Source organism: Lonchura striata, chromosome 5 (genome assembly GCF_050655825.1).
Source record: "Lonchura striata isolate lonStrDom1 chromosome 5, ASM5065582v1, whole genome shotgun sequence".
NCBI classification, from domain to species: domain Eukaryota; kingdom Metazoa; phylum Chordata; class Aves; order Passeriformes; family Estrildidae; genus Lonchura; species Lonchura striata.
The window spans coordinates 32,356,019-32,375,367 of NC_140707.1; the positions used below are offsets into that span (position 1 = coordinate 32,356,019).

The 19,349-nt window shown below is 35.3% G+C and overlaps 1 protein-coding gene across 16 annotated transcripts in view; it reads right to left on the minus strand.

Annotated features, from left to right (window-relative positions):
- LRRC4C (leucine rich repeat containing 4C) overlaps positions 1-19,349 on the minus strand; it is a 487,862-nt gene that overhangs the window by 338,197 nt on the left and 130,316 nt on the right. The window contains exon 1 of one of the 16 annotated variants that reach the window (XM_085580209.1): positions 14,606-14,625. The exons of 14 other annotated variants lie outside the window; for them this stretch is intronic. The gene's annotated coding sequence lies outside the window, so the exon portion shown is untranslated. Of the gene's footprint in view, positions 1-14,605; positions 14,626-19,349 lie in introns of those variants that run through there. One more of the 16 variants, XM_085580214.1, reaches the window with a different exon arrangement.

Consider the following 19,349-nt stretch of genomic DNA (forward strand, 5'->3'; position numbering starts at 1 on the left):
AGATTCTGGAAAGAGATAATGCACATTGTGTTACCATCTCACCTTCCTTAGATTATGTTATCTTCAGGGCTTCCTGAATCATTAATTCCTGTTAATAGTCAGTCTGCTGTCACTGTACTGAAACTGATATTGCCCTCAAATCAACCAGTTTTACTTCAACATATTATCATGTTCCCACACTCAGTGCTATTGATCTGCTCTTTAGATTAGACACAGCCCAGAGCAGAAACCAGTTCTGCCCTGCTCAAGTAGCACATGGCAGAGATAGGTTAAGACTTCTGCCATCTCCCAGTTGACAAATGCAATTTTAGGAGTTTTTAACTCAACTACAATGTAAACACTTAAGTATTAATTTCTGAAATTACAGTAAAAATATGAAAGGAAAAATACACAAATTTTGGGGGGAATGAGAATGAGAGACTGCACCACAGCAGAATTCAACTAAATTTGCCAATACAGAAACAAATTCTGTGATTCTGGTGTACTACTATTATACTGATAATAATAAATCAAGAAAATTCTAAGTGCAGTAGAAATTCCAAGTGCCAAAGATATGAGCAAATAATGTTAATGACAAACAAGACCTCACTCTAATTCAAAAACATCAGACCCAAGGTTCATATTCCGTACATTTCTTTCCAGCTAGGTATTCTGCTGAATGGCTTTATTCGTGAAAACATTTGCCAAGATTATGTTTGAACTCGTTTAATTAAAGTTTGTAAAGTGGTTTATGATCTAGCAGCAGAGCCATGCTACAGCAGTAAAGTATTATGTCAGACCTATGAAAATATGAACTTACCCATTCATCAACTGAATTAGGTTTCTCTCACTAATTACTTTGAATATGATCTAATTTCCCACAAGTATTATATTTTGCTTAGAAACCACATAAGTAAACTCTACTCCACCCTATATCTACCACTAACTTAATTGCAATACCAGCTGAAGAATCTCTCCTTTGTACATGGATTTAAAGATCTCTGTTGTTTTCATATGCAAGTCAAGGTTTGCCTTCACAGTATTAAGACTTCATCCAAGCTTAAGACTCTTTCTGTTATCTTAGCTGAGATAATTGATTTTCTTGCTTCCTTTTACAGAAAGAATTCAGTATGATAATGAATTCCCAAAGAATACCCCTGCCAAAGTCAGAAATATGGAAAAATAATTGGAGAGATGGCTTATTTTCTGAAACACTGTGTTATAATTTAGAGTTCAGTGGGCCTTTCTAAATGCATACAGAAAATGTGACATGGCCTAAATTGCCAGCATCAAAAGCTAATAGAAAGAGCTACTAGACTAAAAAGGAGCATGCAATTACACTCCGAAGATGGGTGGACTCAATTCTCTGGAATTACAGATGTCAATTGCTACTAGATTGGCAAGTACTAGAGAAGCCATGTGCTGGGACTGGTCATATCTCTGTCCATTTAATTTTGAACCTCATGGTATTTGATGAGCATAGCCTGTTTATGGAATAGAGCCTAGCCTGCTTAGGGAATAAGGAGGATTGTATTTTCTTTCCTTACTTCTTAGGAGGCAATGAGCCTTTCAAAGAGTTGTGTTTACACCCCACAAATAAATCTGTCCTTTTACCCTGAATTTCTGCCTTATACAGGACTTCCTTAAACTCCTATTTCAAACCTAACATCTTTGTTGCTCAGCCCTCATTATCATTATTCCTTATCCCTTCTGCCAGTCTCTGTGACTGCACACACAATTTTCATTTTCTTCTCATATTCTTGCTAGTAATTTCTCCTCCAATTTGACATTTTACAATGTCTACCTCTGTACTGTATTTAATACCACCTCATTTCTGCACTTCATTTGCTTACCTTAACATTTAATATAGGCCTAAATATATAATAAACCATCTTCATAGCTATATAAACCATCCTTTGAAATTGTTTCTCAACAATGAGGCAACAAGAAAAAAATGGCAAATACTTTACAGAAGGAAAATAAGCGAGGGACTGACTACAAAACAGAGCTACAATACAGCTAGATTTAAGTCTAAGAATGTTTAGATATTTTTTTAGATATTTTAGAGCTATTTGCACTAATTCAACATGACATTTTGACAACATGAAAGGTACATAATATTTTATAAACACATTACTACCTGTCCTCTATGTGCACTAAAATTTTGTTCTTTCTTGAAGTCCTGAATATATGTAAAATAAACATTCAGCTACAGAATTTCCTTTCACCAACCTCAACTATTCTATGATTCTGTGAAATGCTATTATTTAAAAGTTCTTTAAGGGCCACATATTACACAGTAAGCAATATTAAATATTGATGCTAATTTCCTTCATACCAAATGATTTAAACCCCCAGAACATACATAATGTTTCATGAAATTGTAGAATATCCTGAGTTGGAAGCGACCCATCAGGATCATCATGCCCAAACCCTGGTTCTGCCCAGGACACTCCAAGAGTCACACCATGTGCCTGGCAGCATTGTCCAAACACTTCTTGAACTGTCAGGCTGGGTGCTGTGACCTCTTCCCTGGGGAGCCTGTTCAGTGCCTGCCACCCTCTGTAAAAAACACCTTTTCCTGATACCCAGCCTAAGCCTCCCCTGACACAATTTTGGGACATTCCCTTGGGTCCTGTTGCTGGTCACCAGAGAGAAGAGATGGGTGTCTGCCACTCCTCTTCCCCTCATGAGGAAGTGGTAACCTCAGTCTCCTCTCCTCCAGGCTGAACAGAACAAGTGACTTCAGCTGCCCCTCACATGGCTTCCCCTCCAGGCCCTTCACCATCCTCACAGCCCTTCTCTAATCCCTTAATGTCTTCCTTATATTGTGGCACCCTGCAGACAATATTCAAGGTGAGGCCACCCCTGTGCAGAGCAGAGGGGACAATCACCTCCCTTGCCTGGCAGGTGATGCTGTGCCTGATGCCTCCAGGACAGGGCTGGCCCTCCTGGCTGCCAGGGCACTGTTGGCTCAGATCCAACTTCCAGGACCAGGACCCCCTGGACCCTTTCCACAGTGCTGCTCTCCAGCATCTTATTCCCAAGTCTACACACATAACCACATCTGAATTTAAATCATTTGTTTTATGCTCTTAACTAGTCACCAGGGAGATTTGAAGACACCTGAGGTTTAGTTCTCAGTAGGCAAGGTGCTTTTTCAAAAGGGTTTACCTTCTTCCAATTGGACATTTTATTATAAGACTCAATACAGAATTTTACCTTAAAACAAAAATCCTGCTCTCTGGGAACTGAGATCACTTTTATACACCCGGATCAGCAGGTAATGGTATTCTGTGTGTGGGAGAGGTTGGTTTTTTTAAAAAAATACAAGGTAATTCTTCACTGAAAATTAAACAGATTAAATTACTCTTTTAATTGGAAATTACGCAAATAGAAAATTGCAGGGTGGTGGCATATTTTGTTGTTTCCTGGGCTTCAGAGACATGCTCATATTCTGTCTTTACCCAGATAAAACTATTACTATGTAGCCCATGGCAATAAGCAGTCAAAATTCTTTCACCAACAGTACTAGACTAGTATATTCCTTTTTTGTGATGACCAAGTTACTAAAGTGAGGAGACCTTGTTCCAGAAAAGCAATACAGTTCAGAAACAGGGAATTATAAAAAAGTTTTATTTCTCCACCTCTGCATGCAATTTCTAATCTTCCACTGAAAGTCCACTCAAGATTTCTAATCCATTTGTACACCCTTCAGGAATTCCATGATTTATTATAAATGCCAAAGACCATTTATCTTAACCAGTCAAAGGAAAAACACAAAGACCTCAAGTTTTTTTTGTTAGTATCTTCCAAAGTATTTCCCTCTGAAGAAAACTGTAATTATGTATTCACTTATCTACTTAATGATCCACAATGATTTTTCACTTGGCAGGTGTAGTACCCATAAAACAAATGTCCACAGAAAATCCTCAAGTTAAAAGTATAACCTACTAGGCAGACCAAGAGTTACACAGTTCTTCAGATAGTGCTGAAGAGGAGGATGATGTAGGAGGTCATTTCTGTGCCCTTAAGCAACCGCTTGTACATAAGAATGTGAGAATTAACATTCTTTTTAAAATGTAAATTACATTGAGAACATAGTTCAAACATCTCCTTTGACCAAACATTTCATTGTGAAGAAACTGATAAAGTTTTATAGATTTTTGAAGCACCTCTAGCAAGTGGCATAAAAACACAGGCTCCATTTACAATCTTTAATAAAAGTGTGACTTTACAGGACTACAGAATAGTTATTCAAAAACTGAATTTCTTTCTCAGATCCAAAAATAAAAACTTACTTTCATTTTTACATAATTAAAACCATTTACATATATTCAGAGGAACAGCATGACCTTACCTTATAGAATAAGAGTGAGAAAATTGAGAAGTTAATTTCTACTAAAAAAAAATTAACAGGAAGGTCCTTCTCAAAATCATAATCAGTTTCTCCTAAAAATGTGTCTGCTATTATCAGAACCTGAGGTATTGATGATTCTGAGATTGTAGAAAGTCTCTGTCTTTCTGCCCCGTTGCCAAAGAAGAAGCCATAATTCGTCTGTGCTGGTTTTCAAGGTTGTTTATTCTGTTTATCTCTAACATGTTCTGCTGCCCTGCCGCAGCTCTGTCCTGCAGGGCAGCGTGTGGGGCTCTGCCCTCAGTGGGATGTTACAAACATTAAATACCAGAAACTCCCTGTGCTGGATTTACAATAATGTGCCAATATCTATCACCTACATTGAACAGGGTGTCCCCAGCTTAAACCAATAGAAAAATGCCAACACTACAGTGAAACATGGAGGGCATCAAGGAGAAAAAGGACAAGACACATCCAATTTCCTCCATCTTGTTGCCTTTGAACCTTAACCTAGAAACCTAAAATTTTACTTTTGCACCCATGCCACACTTAATTATTACTTCTATCAAACACTCAGAGCTTGTAATTCATCCTGTAAGATTGAAAACTCTTTTCCATGGACAGAGATCACAGACAGTGTCTCTTGGGGCTCTGTACAGGGGGGTTCCTGACCCCCTGCCAGGGTCCCAGAACTTCCAGGGCAGCCAGAGGGAAGCCCTGGATTCACACTTGCTATGACTATCCTCTCATGTATCTTCCAGGTCAGACAAAAAAAGCCAAATACACAATAACATCACAGAAGTATTCTTGTCCACATTCTGACAGGAGTTGTGGTTACTGCTTTCATTCAAAGAGAAGTGCCACGGTATCCACTCTGAACTACCTTAGCATTTACCTGGTTTCAGAGATCAGATTCCCCTGAAGGTTGAAGCTAAGTATCAAGTGATGATCTACAGATTTACCATTCAATTTTTTGATCTGTACATTGTTTTCCAGAGGACAGGTGATTAGAGATGTACTGAACTATTGACTGCTTTGTTAAATCCTTCAGTTCAGTCTTTTTTAGCATTATTGATCCAAGGATGAGAATAGTACACAGACCTTGGCAACATAGGCAAAAATAGGGACTACAGGCTACTGAGCACAAAATGAACAGCTACTGCCTGAACTGCTTCTCGTGGTGAACTGATACACGATTGCACCGTGAGGATAATTGATGTCTCCAAGTGGATCTGAAAATAATACTATTTCCAATTTCCTAAATTTTATAGTACACACACGGAAGTTCTGCCTTTCCAGAGGAATACAGACACTACGCAGTATGGAATAGGTAACAGCTGTTGCTACCAAGTGCAAGAAATATTGAACCAAAAATATAAAGAGTAACCACTAAACTCCCACTGATTACATTCTTAATGGATGCAAGAACTCTGAAAACAGCAAAACAATAATTACTAACAATATATTTGAAATATACTAATCAACTACAGGTGTACACAAAAAGGGAAATGCAGTCCTCTCTTATCTCTTGAGGGCTATCAAGGAAACACAAAATGTAAATATTCAATTGTAACAGATGTCAGACCTGATGAATATATCAATTTTCATCCCTGAACAGATATTTTTAACAGCCCAGCAGGAGTGTACACATTTCAGTAAATATCCACATGTTCTAAAACTGAGAACATTTTTTATTTGTAAGAGGACCACTGCATTAGAAAGATTATTACAAGAAAATACTCATGGGAGAAGTCAAGCTTTCCTTTGTAATTAAACTTTATTTGAAACTGAAACAAAAGACTTCCTAAAAGAGATACTTGTAAAGCTTTCAAAACAGTTTTCACTCCTAACAGCCATGCAAGATTTAGAAAACATTTATAATATTTGACTTTGTTCAAAAGCAGAGAACTTTTTTTGTTCTTCATTTCCAGACCAAAAAAAAAAAAAAAATCAGTGTAATAAGACAAACAAAAGCAAAAACAATTTCCATGTTAGAAATGGTTTGGGCTTTTGCTCTCACAATTCTCAGAATTCTTCTTTTTGTAGTATCAATGAGGTTGACCGCAAAAAACCAGTTCATGAACCTGTTCTAAAAAGACATTATTTGTAAAAATACTCTTTCTTTAAACTCACAATTGTTTGTGTGCAGCATGCAAACAGTTCTAACATTTCAAATTCTTTTTCCTAAATTTATCACAACTTCTTCTGAACTTGTTTGGGAGGGGTGAAAAGTATTTCTGAAATTTCTGATTTTTTTCTCCACTATTTTCAAATCACTAATATTTGAAAATTTGTTCCAAAGCAAGACTTAAGAATTCTTTTTATGGATGAACTAACCTGCTGCTCAAGGGAAAACTGACAGAGGAGCAATCAAATGAAACAGATGAAAAGAAAGCTCTGACCCAGTGGGACGAACGTAGAGATGATATATTTCAACTTATGGATAAAATGTTAAAAAGTAAAAAAGATTAATCTAAAGGAGAAAAAGCAAGCACAATCTCAGTCTCAGTACTTGAACTTCAGCCAGATGTGAGAGACAGTAAAATGCCAAAACATAGCAAAAAGTAAAGCACTTTCTATAGTTACCATTTCACTTCTGAAGACCTCATCAGGGAATCAGAAGTGCTTTAAATGAGCAATGATTGAAAGGAGAAAGACTTGTGGATGCCTCTGCTTGTATCACAATCTAGTTAAGAATATGAAAAATGTGATATCAAGGACATCTGTTCTAATTTCCTGCTAAGGTCTAGCCAAAGTGAATAAGCATTTTTTTTTTATTCACCCTGTGAAGTCAGCAGAAATTTTTTTACCTAAGGAACAAAGGAAAAGCAGTAAGAGACAAAATAATTTCTCATTAGCAGATGAAAATGCAATTAAACAAAATTAACATTACAAAGCAAGACAATTATTCATATAGTAAAATTCTCAAGGAGAAAAAATAAAATGCTTAAAACCAAATATTGTGTTCAAACTGACTCAACATCAGCAGAAAACTGAACAAAAGTGTCAATTGTATAATTGTATTTCAAGATAGTATATGAATTATGGTCTGGAGATCCACCTGGTTGGGTAATAAGAATTAGATTCAGTTTGGTCATGATGTGGAAACAAAAAAAAATATCATCTGATGCAGTGCAATATTGCAAGTCCTTTCTGCATTCATCTGTCACCTTGGAAAACTTCACCCCAAATTTCCCATTCCCTCCTAAGTGAGACTTCATTAGTTTTATTTTAGCAATATGTACCTGCACAGAAGTATCCCACAGGTACACACATGAGAAATGATGGGCTAGATATTTGCAGCTGCCATCCCAAAGAATGCTTGTCAAGAACCAAATACCCAAATATCTACATTATTTACTCAATTGAACAGTTGAAATTTAGCAACTCAAGTGAAATACAGCAGACAGAAAAACAGTAACAAAAATAATAAAATAATAAACAATAAAATAAAATAATAAACAATTTCTACTATCCCTACTACAACAAATGAAAACTTTCAAAGTCAAAAATTACCACAAATATTCACTAAATTTAAAATTTATATATGGAATTCAAACAGGTAGAATTTCTTTTTGTGAGACAAATACTGACCTACAGAATCTAGAAGAGTTCCTACAGGAGCCAAGGCCTAATTTACATCCTTTAGAAACTGTAAGAACCTAAAGTGAAAAAACAAAACTTCCCTTATAAGTCACCATCTACTCCCACATGGGCAACATGATTACTGTAAGCAAGAACAATGTTATCAGTTTCCAGTGCAATTTAAACTAAGTGTAAGAATTCCTTAAGAAGAAAAATCACCTTACATAGGAAAAATATTTTGGGAAATGAACTGCACTTTAAAAAGAGACAGTGTGCAAATGAAAGAGAGACTAGTGAGGACTTTGGGATTTGACTTTAAATTGCTTGCAGCTGAAGTAAATTTAAAAAGACTGTTAAGAGATGAATTTTTTCTGTGTCTGAAAAAACAATAAAGAGTAGAAAATGACAGAAGGAAGAAGGATTATAAAGATAAACTGAAAACTTTCTTTTCAAATCCTACTCTCTCTTTCTGGTCACACACAAAAAGAACTAACCATTTCAGCAGAAGAAACTTATGCAAAATAAATTTTCCCTCACAGACTGTAGAAACACTCAAAAATTGGCAGTTTCAGTGAATCTTCTTTACTGCTTCTCTAACTGCAAAAAGGTGGGACAAAAGGGAGGAAACTTCCCTGAAAACAACCACAAACTTTTGTTCTGACAGAGGACTAAAGACAAAAATACATCCTTCTCAAACTTCAAAACCAAAATTCAGTTATAAAAGTTTCCTAAAATTTGTACTTTTTCCCCCCAGCCAAAAGTTCCAGAATTAGTATTTTAAATGGGTCACTTTGGTTTACTGCAAAGCACGTCAGATCTTTGGCTGAAATAATGCCTATATACACACATCCCTTTTGAGTTCGCCTGTTTTTTCTTAACAAAATTCTATGCCTCATAAACACCAAAAATGGCTTTAAATATTAAAACAATCTGACTGATGCAGAAATACATGATAAAAGCTTGAAGTAAATGTCAGACATTAGGATTTCTTCCTCTCAGGAATTTAAAAAACAATCTGAATTGGTTTTAACATGTCCAATTTTATTTTCAATATTTAGATTCACTTATATTAATGCCATTCAATACTGATTTAACTGCTATTAATTACAGAAAAGCAAGAGAAAAGCTAACCTTGCACTAGTCACAGATATGAGCAATGAAACACAGATGCACTTTTCTTATCAAGATACAACTCTCTTTACAGCAGCATTTTCTTGTAGTAATATACAAAGACCATTAACCAGAATGCAAGAAAGGCTCAGTGGATTTTTTTTTTTTAAATCCATGTACCAACATACATCTACCCAAATGTGCAGATGCAGAAATGCACACGTATGAATTCAAACACATAGTGAGAATCCTTCTGTTATTCAGCACAGCAATTCTTGCATATGGATGGGAAAAAAATTTAAAAAGCATATTTCCCATATATTTGGGAAGAAATGCAAAAAGAAGAATTGAACTCAGTAAGCATCAAAACAAAAGCCATTATTAAAATGTAGATATCTACAATCCCATAACAGTCCAATATATTAATTGTCAATGCTGCTCTGACTTCTGAGCTTTTTTTTGTTTTCCCTTTAGCCTTAGGTTATATCATGCACCTGTACAACAGATGGCAAAGCTGTGGGCCACTGCCTTAAAGACCCAGCACAGGGACCTGCAGCCTTCTCCAGACATCTGTATAACAACCAAGGGAATTTCCACCAAAAAACCAATTGTCTAACTCTCTGAAAAGGGTTTTAGTATGTTTTCAGTGGAAGATGAAGGAAAAATTGTAGATCCACTGACCATATTAGAAAACAAATTGAGATACTTTAGCAGTGAAGCATTCTCTGTGACTGCTTTGACAAGAGTAACTTCCCAAGGGAAAACAATTAGAAGCAAATGACACAAGATGAATAAGGGTAGGTCCAGATCACACAAGAGATAAGATACACTGTAAATCTTATATTGGTCTCAACCCACCTTTTAATACTTATTTGAACTTTCTCATAATTAATTTGAATTCTGTTTCTTTAATTTTTTTTATAATTAATGAAACACTGAATTACTCTGATGCATTTAGAAAATAAACCAGAAATATATATACAATTTTCCATTTTTATAATGTTATCCACAGAACAGACTTATCCCTTCACTGGGTCTCACCTGTCAAAGCAGCCATATTTCAGCAACAGCTCAATCCAAGCCTACTTTGATGCTTCAATTTTTTAGCACATTTTGTATCAAAGTGAAAAAATGCTTACAGGCTGACAATTTTGTGCTTCTATACTTATAACAGGTGAAAAGGCAGAACAATGAAAAGCTGTTCAAAGAGCAAGACACATAGAGAGCAGTTTGCTTGCATATGGTATTTACCAGGAGATCTCTCAGTAAAATGTAATAAACCCAACATGTCCATTTTTTATTTCTACAACTTGTGAGGTTAAAAGATTGCTTACTCCTTTGCATCTTCTAGCACCTTCAAAGGATCAGTGTTTGTGGGAACCCAGACCTGTTCTGACAAGAATATAGCAGCACTAGTAGAAAGCCAAAATCTGTGACACTGAACATTTTAGACCAATTCTTTATAGCATTAAAAATAAACATTTATCCCAAAACACATTGACTGCTTCTCATTAGAACAATATAACATTTTTGCCTATTTTAATTTTCCTTCATATATTTCTTCTCTCTGTTTACTGCTCTACATCACATGAAAAAAGATGCCAGATGAAAAGAAATTGCACTGGTAGAAAAAGGAGCAAGCATACCAGAAAATTTCTCTATTTTTTTAAATTTCCTTCTCATTAAGAGAAAATTCATGGCAAATTGGAGGAAAAGTAAATTCAGTTCATACTTTGTAGCTTAAAATATTATTTCTATAAGCATTACTGCAGGCCATAGTAGCAAGTTAAACCAATTCAAACTGTGCTGAAGCACCAGTAGAGAACTGAACAAGGGTCAGAAAAACTGTACAATGATTATCATTATTTTAAGATTTAATACACAAAAGAAGACCCACCTTTTCCTCAACGTTGCTTACAATTAAAGACGGAACACCAGACCAAGCTTGTAACATTATTAATGACTAAATAGCTGAAAGGGGAACCTTTGAAATCAGTGACACAGACATTCAAAAGGGTCTGTAAAAAGGAAACCTCAAATTAATTGACCAGTATGTCAAATAATTTTGTAGAATATCTCAGGATCCATGATTTTGCATAACAACATGATAACAACTAAGGCAAAGTGGAAGAAAAAAACAAAAGTATACAAAGAAGCTTCTTTTATATCACACATTGGTATCAGACATTGGTATACAGACAGAAAAAAATGCATACTGCAAAAAATAGTACAGAAAAGATACAAGATTTCTCCTATGATCAGTATATCCTCACATAACGATATGCTCCCACATCCCCCAAACTGAGCACCAGTAAGGTTTTCCTTTATTACTTATACAAATAATTATCTAATTATCTAAGTAACTTCACCCACATCCTAGAAATACAGTATTTTGACATCACCTCCAAAATAAAACATTCTACAGGAATGTACCATCCATATCCTATATCTAACTTATATTGTCTACAATTAAGGATATCCAAATAAATTTGGTATTAAAAAGCAATCTGCCTAGTGACTCAAAAAGCTGGGGGAAGGTGAAGTTGTCTGAGTCACAGAAAATATTCAATACTGTGCAGGCAGATTTTGTTTTATTAACTAGAACTGTGTAGGATTTAATTATCTGAATGAACCCTCTCTTTATTAAATGAACTCAAAACCTTCCTAAAGTGAGAACATACATGCACCTGTCAAATATAATAGGAGAGTACATGTACTGCACATATGCACATGGTGCATGTATTCTAACAAGTAAGAAAAAAAATCCAAAAGCTATATACATGGATTCATGGGTAAAGGATGCAGTTATGTACTCATTCTTACTTGAGATACATCAAACCAGAAGAAACAGCATAAAGAGATTGTACTAAAAAAATAGGTTAGAGGGGATGTCCACAACAAGGTTCTTGCAATCACTTTGGCATCACTGGATTGAAGCAGGTAGAGAGGAAGATGGTTTCACAGAAGAGTTACAATTCAAGATATTTTAAAACCAGTGGTGCTGTATTTTTCATGGATATAATTTCCATCACTTGGGGGCTTGGGAAATCCGAAGGCTGAGTGCCAGAATTATTTTTCTGTGCTATTTGAGAAGATGTTAAAAACAAGTCCACTTATTTCTAAACTGGATAAAGTTCACACAGCTATAAGCAGAGTCTTCCCCCCTCCAAAAACAAGGCAATTTTTTTTCAGAAAAAGTCATAATACAAATAATTTGATGGTTTCAATCAATTAAATAGTTACAACAATCACTTAAAAATTACAATTCTATACCTGAAGTTGACATCAAATTAATTATTTACTGATTAAAATATACAAAAAACTGCTGCAGCTGTCTCATAAAATCTTAACAATAAATTGCACTTCTTTCCCAAAACTACATTTCCAGTATAGTAGTTACTCACAATGCAAACACAGCAAAGATACTATGATGTGACATGGAAAGTTGCAAGAACAGGGCAAGAAAACCCATTGCCTCAAAAAAGAAAATCTTCCAATCGTGATGCTGGACTGAGTCTCAAAAAACTTACTTTACACATATACCACAGGATTTATTACCTATGTCCCTGTCCTCTGTCCTCAACAGTCGCTTTGTGTTTGTTCCTAACCAAGGAGAAAGAGTAATACTTTTCCCATTAGCAGTCTCTAGCTCACAAGACCTTCTTGGGAAAAGTGGACAAAAATATGATATAATTTTTGAGTACAGTCACCCTAGTGGCTCAATGCATCAGAGAAATGAGACTTCTTTTAAGATAGTGTAGCCTAGTACCATACAAAAGATTCCTTCAGTTATTTTCACAAGAAAACAAAGCATTAAGACCTACCTAATATTTCACACTTCATTGCATAATTCCCACAGTGAGGGACAGTGAACACCCATAATAAAACCTACATCAGCTGGGGCCATGAAAGTTTACCCACATTTCTCCAGATTCCCTAACATGCTAATTTTGACTGTGCTAACTCCAACCATATTACAGCCACTCAGAGTTTGTTATTACTTAACTTTTGCCTAAAATGCCAATAGCTTTTGACATAGAACTTCTGTCACTTCTGAGAGACCTACGAGGAAGTAAACACCTTTGATCAGCCAATATTAAACAAAGGATGCAAGAATAAAGAGCAAAAGAAATTCATGGTTATGTTGAAATACATTAACAAAGACTACTTACATTATCATAATGTTCAGTACCTTAACATTTTCAAAGAAATTAATATAAAATCAATAGAAGGCAAGAGACAGATCAAAATATTATTAAATATATGGCAAAACTCTTAAATTAAAATATAGTTTAAAAGTGTGGATGAAAGAGATTATTAATCTTCTTCCAGGTCAAAGATTAATAATGAGCAATAACACCAGCAGCCAGCAGCCTTCCTCCCTCCAAATTACTCTTGCACTAGCAATAGATCTAATCCAGGTTGATTAGATCATTTAAACAAGGGAGATACTATCCTGAGAAGTCCTGCCATTCTGAGTAGACTTGTGTCAATATCAGCAATTTTGGTAAATAAATAGACATGGAAAATGTGCCAGGAAATATGTAAATTGCTACTACTTCTACTTACTGTATTACAATAGGTATAAGCATACAAACAGACACACACCATAGGTTTATCTGATGGTATCATTTTCTTTCTTAGTGCAGATAGATGATCTAAGTCACACAACATCATAGCATTCATTAGCATTTTGTGGTGGTAAGTTTTTTTAAATTATGTTCATGGAACAAGTAATAGCAGTGAAAGCGTTTTTCTTATCAGAGTAAAAAACGTAATGTGAGTATACACCCAACTTTCTTTAGGGAAAAAGTCACTATTTATGTAGGAGAAGTATAGCAGCCTAGCAGTTCTTTTGCACCTCAGAGAAAGAGAAACACATTTTAAGAAAAGCTTCACTGAAGCTTCTCTGTAGAATGAACAAACCAGTCCTTTGTGCTCCACAGGTAGCATATTAATCACCTGCTGCAAGCTCAGACTGAGCAGCTCTGATTGATGCCTCTGGAGAGCGCACTCCCAAGCATGGATGGCGCTATGAAATGTGCTATAGCATCGCTTGTGGGTCGCTCCAAGGCACATTTTCAACACTCAAAATCCCAGCTATTTCTCTTGATGAGACTGGTTTATAATAAATGACATAGAAAAACAATAAAAGCAGAACAAAGGATGAATGAGAGCAATTATTACTAAGGAAAAAATGATGACTCAGATTAGCTCATTGACGAATGACAAAAGCTTGATAACTGAACTCATTGTGTCTTCACTTTGTTCAATGAATTTATAGCACTTATGGGGCTGTTCAGCCCAAATCAATTTGTTAGGAAATGAACTTTATTTGTTTTAATTCAATGGAACTTCAAAGCTGACTCTAACAGCTTTTCAGTATGCTAGTGAGAAAAATATGAAAATCTCTATACTGCCAATACGTCTACTAACTCTCAAATCACAAATATAAAGAAAGATTTTAAAAGTATGTATTTCTGGATGTCCCCATTGAATTCTGTGTGAGACACTGGGCTATGCAAAAGAATTACATAAGCATCCAAAAACACAACGTGTCAATAGAAACAATACCTTGTCAAGTCCAGGATCAAGCATAAGTAGTCAAAGCCCATTATCTGCCAATAAAAGGGCACAGTCAGAAAACTTTGGAGAAGCAGATCTTCAGAATTTAACTCCAGCAGGTCAACTAAGATACAAGGTAGAATCTATTTCAAAAAGTATCAGTAACCCACTGAAAATGTCCCTTGAAAACAGTGAGACTTGCAACAGGTGCTGAGAGCAAGTTGTAGCCACCCAAAAAACACACCAAATCATGAAATTTCATGACATAAAATATTGATTTTTTTTTTTCCCACCAATTTATGTCTGTTAGCCAAGGAAGCTCTTAAAACCCATTTTGTAAACCCATTGTATTTCTGTACTCTGGATCCAGTTATATCCACCAATATTGTGTCCTACACAACATTCACCTTTTACTTTGTCCTCTGTTTCACCCAAAAACACCTACTTGTAATAACTCTAAGTTTCATCTCTGAATGCTATCTACAGGATAGCAGCTTTGGAAATGAGTACTGCAGAGGTTGCAGATAAGTTGAGCTGAAACATAAAAGACTGAGGATCTTGTGCTTCTTGGCACCAATGAAAAATTAATACATAGTTCTCTTCCTGGGAATATGAATAATCAAAGTTAAAGGACAGAAAATCTTTGCCAAAGCATCCCCTCAATTTAACCTCTGTTCAAGTTTGTAATGGAAGTAAGTTTGCTTAAAAAACTCTATCCTCCCAACTACTAGACTACTAGAATTTTCATGAAGCTTCCATCCATCACACTGAAGGGGGAAAAAAAAAAAAAAAGACATTGCAAGGAAGTAGTAAAAGTATTTTCTTTACTTTCTTTCAATTTTCAACAACAATAACCTCTTCATTACAAAACCTTTTCTAGATACCAACTCAAAAATATCATTCTTCCTCTCCCATCCAGCATCTGTCATTTTCTGTCTCATAATGCAGTTACTCTACATGATTCATAGCTATCCTATGATTATTTTAAGATCTATGAAAACTGAGTTGTACTGAGAAGAAGTGCACTTAAGAGATCTGTTTTTTGCTGTCTACTATTTCCTGTGTCACTTTGTCTTTCACAGAATTGGGACAGCATAATTAGATCATGAATTTATAAGGAGGCTTGAAATAAGTAGCTAATATCTTGCCTCTATCCATGCAGAGTCATTGCTCTTTCTACATCACTCCTTTCCCTGCACATATAAAGGAAAATATGTGTTGAAAAATCTTCTGTTGTCAGATATCATTGTCTATCTTTGACGTCTGTTGAATTTTGCTTATAAGCCTCCTGCTTGTTCCAGATTGGCAAATAGCACATAATGTATCAATGGGCAAAAGGTTTGTGCCTAAGAAACCAACAGTACTTTAAAAGTATTCATCAGATTTTATGCTACCCTGGAGAAAAATTTCACAGGATTTGGATTGTTTGCTGCCTGTTCATTTATGCATTATTTCAAAAGGAAAATAAAAACTTATCTAAATGACCAATTTTGTGATTTGAGCTCTGTAGGTCATTTATCTCTGAAGATTTAACATACTTTGGCTATAGCTTTATAAATGCATGATACAATGAAATTTTATTTTCAATACAAAGTTTCAAATAGTAAGGACCACAAACAATTTTCACTAAATATCTGCAGCTCCCAATGATTTCACAGGAGCGGTGAGTAGCCAAAATCTTGTGACTTTTTTGAAAGATTAAGGTGCAGCAACAGATCAAGTAACAGTCTGGTAAGCCAACTATCTGCTCAGGATTTTGTGAGGTCACTACTATGTATTTTTCAGAATTTTACCTGCCCACTTATTTACTTCCTTTATTATCTGATTCTAGGACATCGTATTTTTGCTATAGGCATTATTCAGAGAGGTGCAAAAACAAGAAAATAAGAGATAAATATATTTTATTTGCTCTACTCCTTGATATTATGTTATTTCACTCTTGCTTCATGAGTTACAAAAGTAACTTTCTTGAAGGCAAGAAATGAAACAGCTACTATTTGAAAGTTTTCTGAAAAAGGACGCTGCTTGTGAGTATTCATATAGTATAAATAGTCCAGCACATATTGATTTTGACTTTATGATTAATTGGAGCCCTGAAACCTAATTGCAATTGTTAGAGAACAGTAGGATGGTATTATTCTCCTGGAAGCTGCCACCATTTGCGGGTCATGATTCTAACAGGAAAAGGTTAGGACAGTATAAAATATTACACATTTATTGATACCTTTTAGTTCATCAACACACTATGAATAAGAGACATAGAAATGACACTTATTCCATAATCACTACAACCTGAAATAAAGTTACTGACCAAAGGGAAATTTAGACTTGGGAGAAAAATCCCTTAGGTTTCAGTCCTAGTTCTCCAAAACCAAGTATTCTTTAGATAAAAGGGCCTGAAGAAAGATAGGAACACTGTAAGAGTAATTCCAGCACTAATATTTTGATCTGCCTGTAGGAAATTAAATATAGGAGTCATAAACCAAGGATTCAATCTTGAACTGATCAGCACAGCAGCCAGTTAGGATACCCCACTTTGTTCTGTCTCAAAATTTAGTTTCAGAAATTAAGTGGCAGTCAAAAATTTAACAGAGGCAAAATATCTAATTACTGCATTGGGAAAAGAGGATGACATTACATAAAGGTATTTGGAATTCTAGTTGATCAAAGAATTCATTGTGGCTTCTAGCACTGGTGTAAAGTGGTGGAAATTTGTAATTCTAACCAGTTTGACAATTAGTTCACCTTTGTGGAATTGTGCTATTATATCTGAATGTCAGGAGATTGCTTTGTGAGTCTGGATACTGAGCTAAGCTTGCTATTCTGGAGAAGGTAGCCACCTAAAAATCATAATGGAAACTGCTTCCTTAGCTGGCTTATTAGTTTGCTAAGGCTGAAGCATGCTACACAACCAGTCTGTCATACAGGTTTTGGAAATAACCTAGGCTATTCAGAGTTTAATCATGCTGCCCAGAAGCTGAAATTCAGACATGCCTAGATCTCATTTAATTCAGAGCTAACCCTGCTCAAAAAAAAAATCAGAGATTATATAAAAATAAATTCTGGAAATCAACTGACAATGAAGGTAAAATGGAAAGGGTGTGCAGGCAGTTCCATTTCATTGAGAGAATGAAGGGTCATCTTGTTCAATATTGTTTCTGTTTTTCTTTTACCTTAGGAGTCTTAACCTAGAAGCTGACTGAACAATTCATTATATTTTCACTTTATTATTATAGCCTGACATCTTTGACTATTAAAAAACATTTATCATTATGAATTGTGAAATGATGCAAAATGAAGCAATGATCCATTTCCAACTTGATAACCAGAACAGCTGGAAGAAGTAATGATGATCAGACTGCTGTTCAAATGCCTGTCTCTTTCATGCTCAAAGAAGAATGCTATTCCCTCTAACTCGACTTTCTGTTCTTCTCTTTGGGTACTTAGGGATGAGCACTCAAGAGTGCATTGGCATTGCTTATAAAATGTAAAGCGGCCAAAACATGAAGTTGCTACTTAGCCCTACTGATCATCACATATTCTGTTACTTCCCTGCTTGTTTTTGAGAAACAGGACAAAAGCAAAAGTACAGGTTTTTTCAGTGCTTTGATACTTAAACTATTTATAAAATGGAAATGTGTGTGTCAGAGTTCATACATCCAAGCAGAGAAAAGCAAAGGAAGTTCCCTTCTTGAGAGAAAGGAATGTGTTCAAAGATACATTCAAATTCTGACACACCTCCCAGCATTGAAAGTACTGCAGAGAAACTGCACATTCCTTATACTGCTTTTTAATGTGAACTTTCCTATGTACTATATTGCTTTTTAATGTGAGCTTTCCCTCATACTCACCTATCTCTTTTACCCTCCCAAATCAGTTACCAGATTTATATTAAAAAAAAAAGCTGTTATGTAACTATTTTAACTAGGTGAGGTTTTTTTTTTTAATTAAACACGTGGATATATTTTAATGGACAATGAGAACAAACTGAAATAAGCATTCATTTTCCGTTCTTCTTAAGTGTGTACAAGATTAGGTTATTTTCCCCACACTTGTTCTAATTCTAATTAAGTCCTCTCAAAATCCCCGCTTCCTAATCATTCATTTCCTTATTTCCTTTCCAAACTTTCTAAGCAGAACACTTCATTCAAGTGACATCCATGTGTCACAGTTGTTTTAATTTTTACTGTGTTGGACACAAGCAGTACTGGATTATAAATGCATAAACTTACATAAAGGCATGGAACATCATATTTCTGTTGTTTGCATATTTTATCACCATTTCATTTAAAGCTATGGAGCATTAACATCCACATTAATGTTCAATGAATGTAAAGTTATTGCCAAGAAAGCAAGATTTCCGGCAACTCAACAGAACATGATTTTCTCAATATCCAAAAACTTCCTACTCAGAGAAACATCTTTTAGCTTTTATCAGTATACTAGAGGTTTTTCCTTAATGTTTTTTTCTTTTAAGTCCATGCTGCACTCATCATCACCCGTGACGTATCTCCTCAAAGTATAAATCTCTAGTGAAATCCATTATAACACTGTAAAGAGTGAAGAAAGAAACTTCCAAAGTTATGTTCCTTACACTAGCATCTATCCAGTGTACCTTTTACAGGGTAAAAACTTCCTGCAGGAAGAAAGCCACTAGCAATTTTGCTAGTTAAATGAGAAATGTAGTGTCTGTAGTTCATAGAGAGATAAAAATGTACATGCCTTTATGCTTCTTAACATTATACTTTACGCC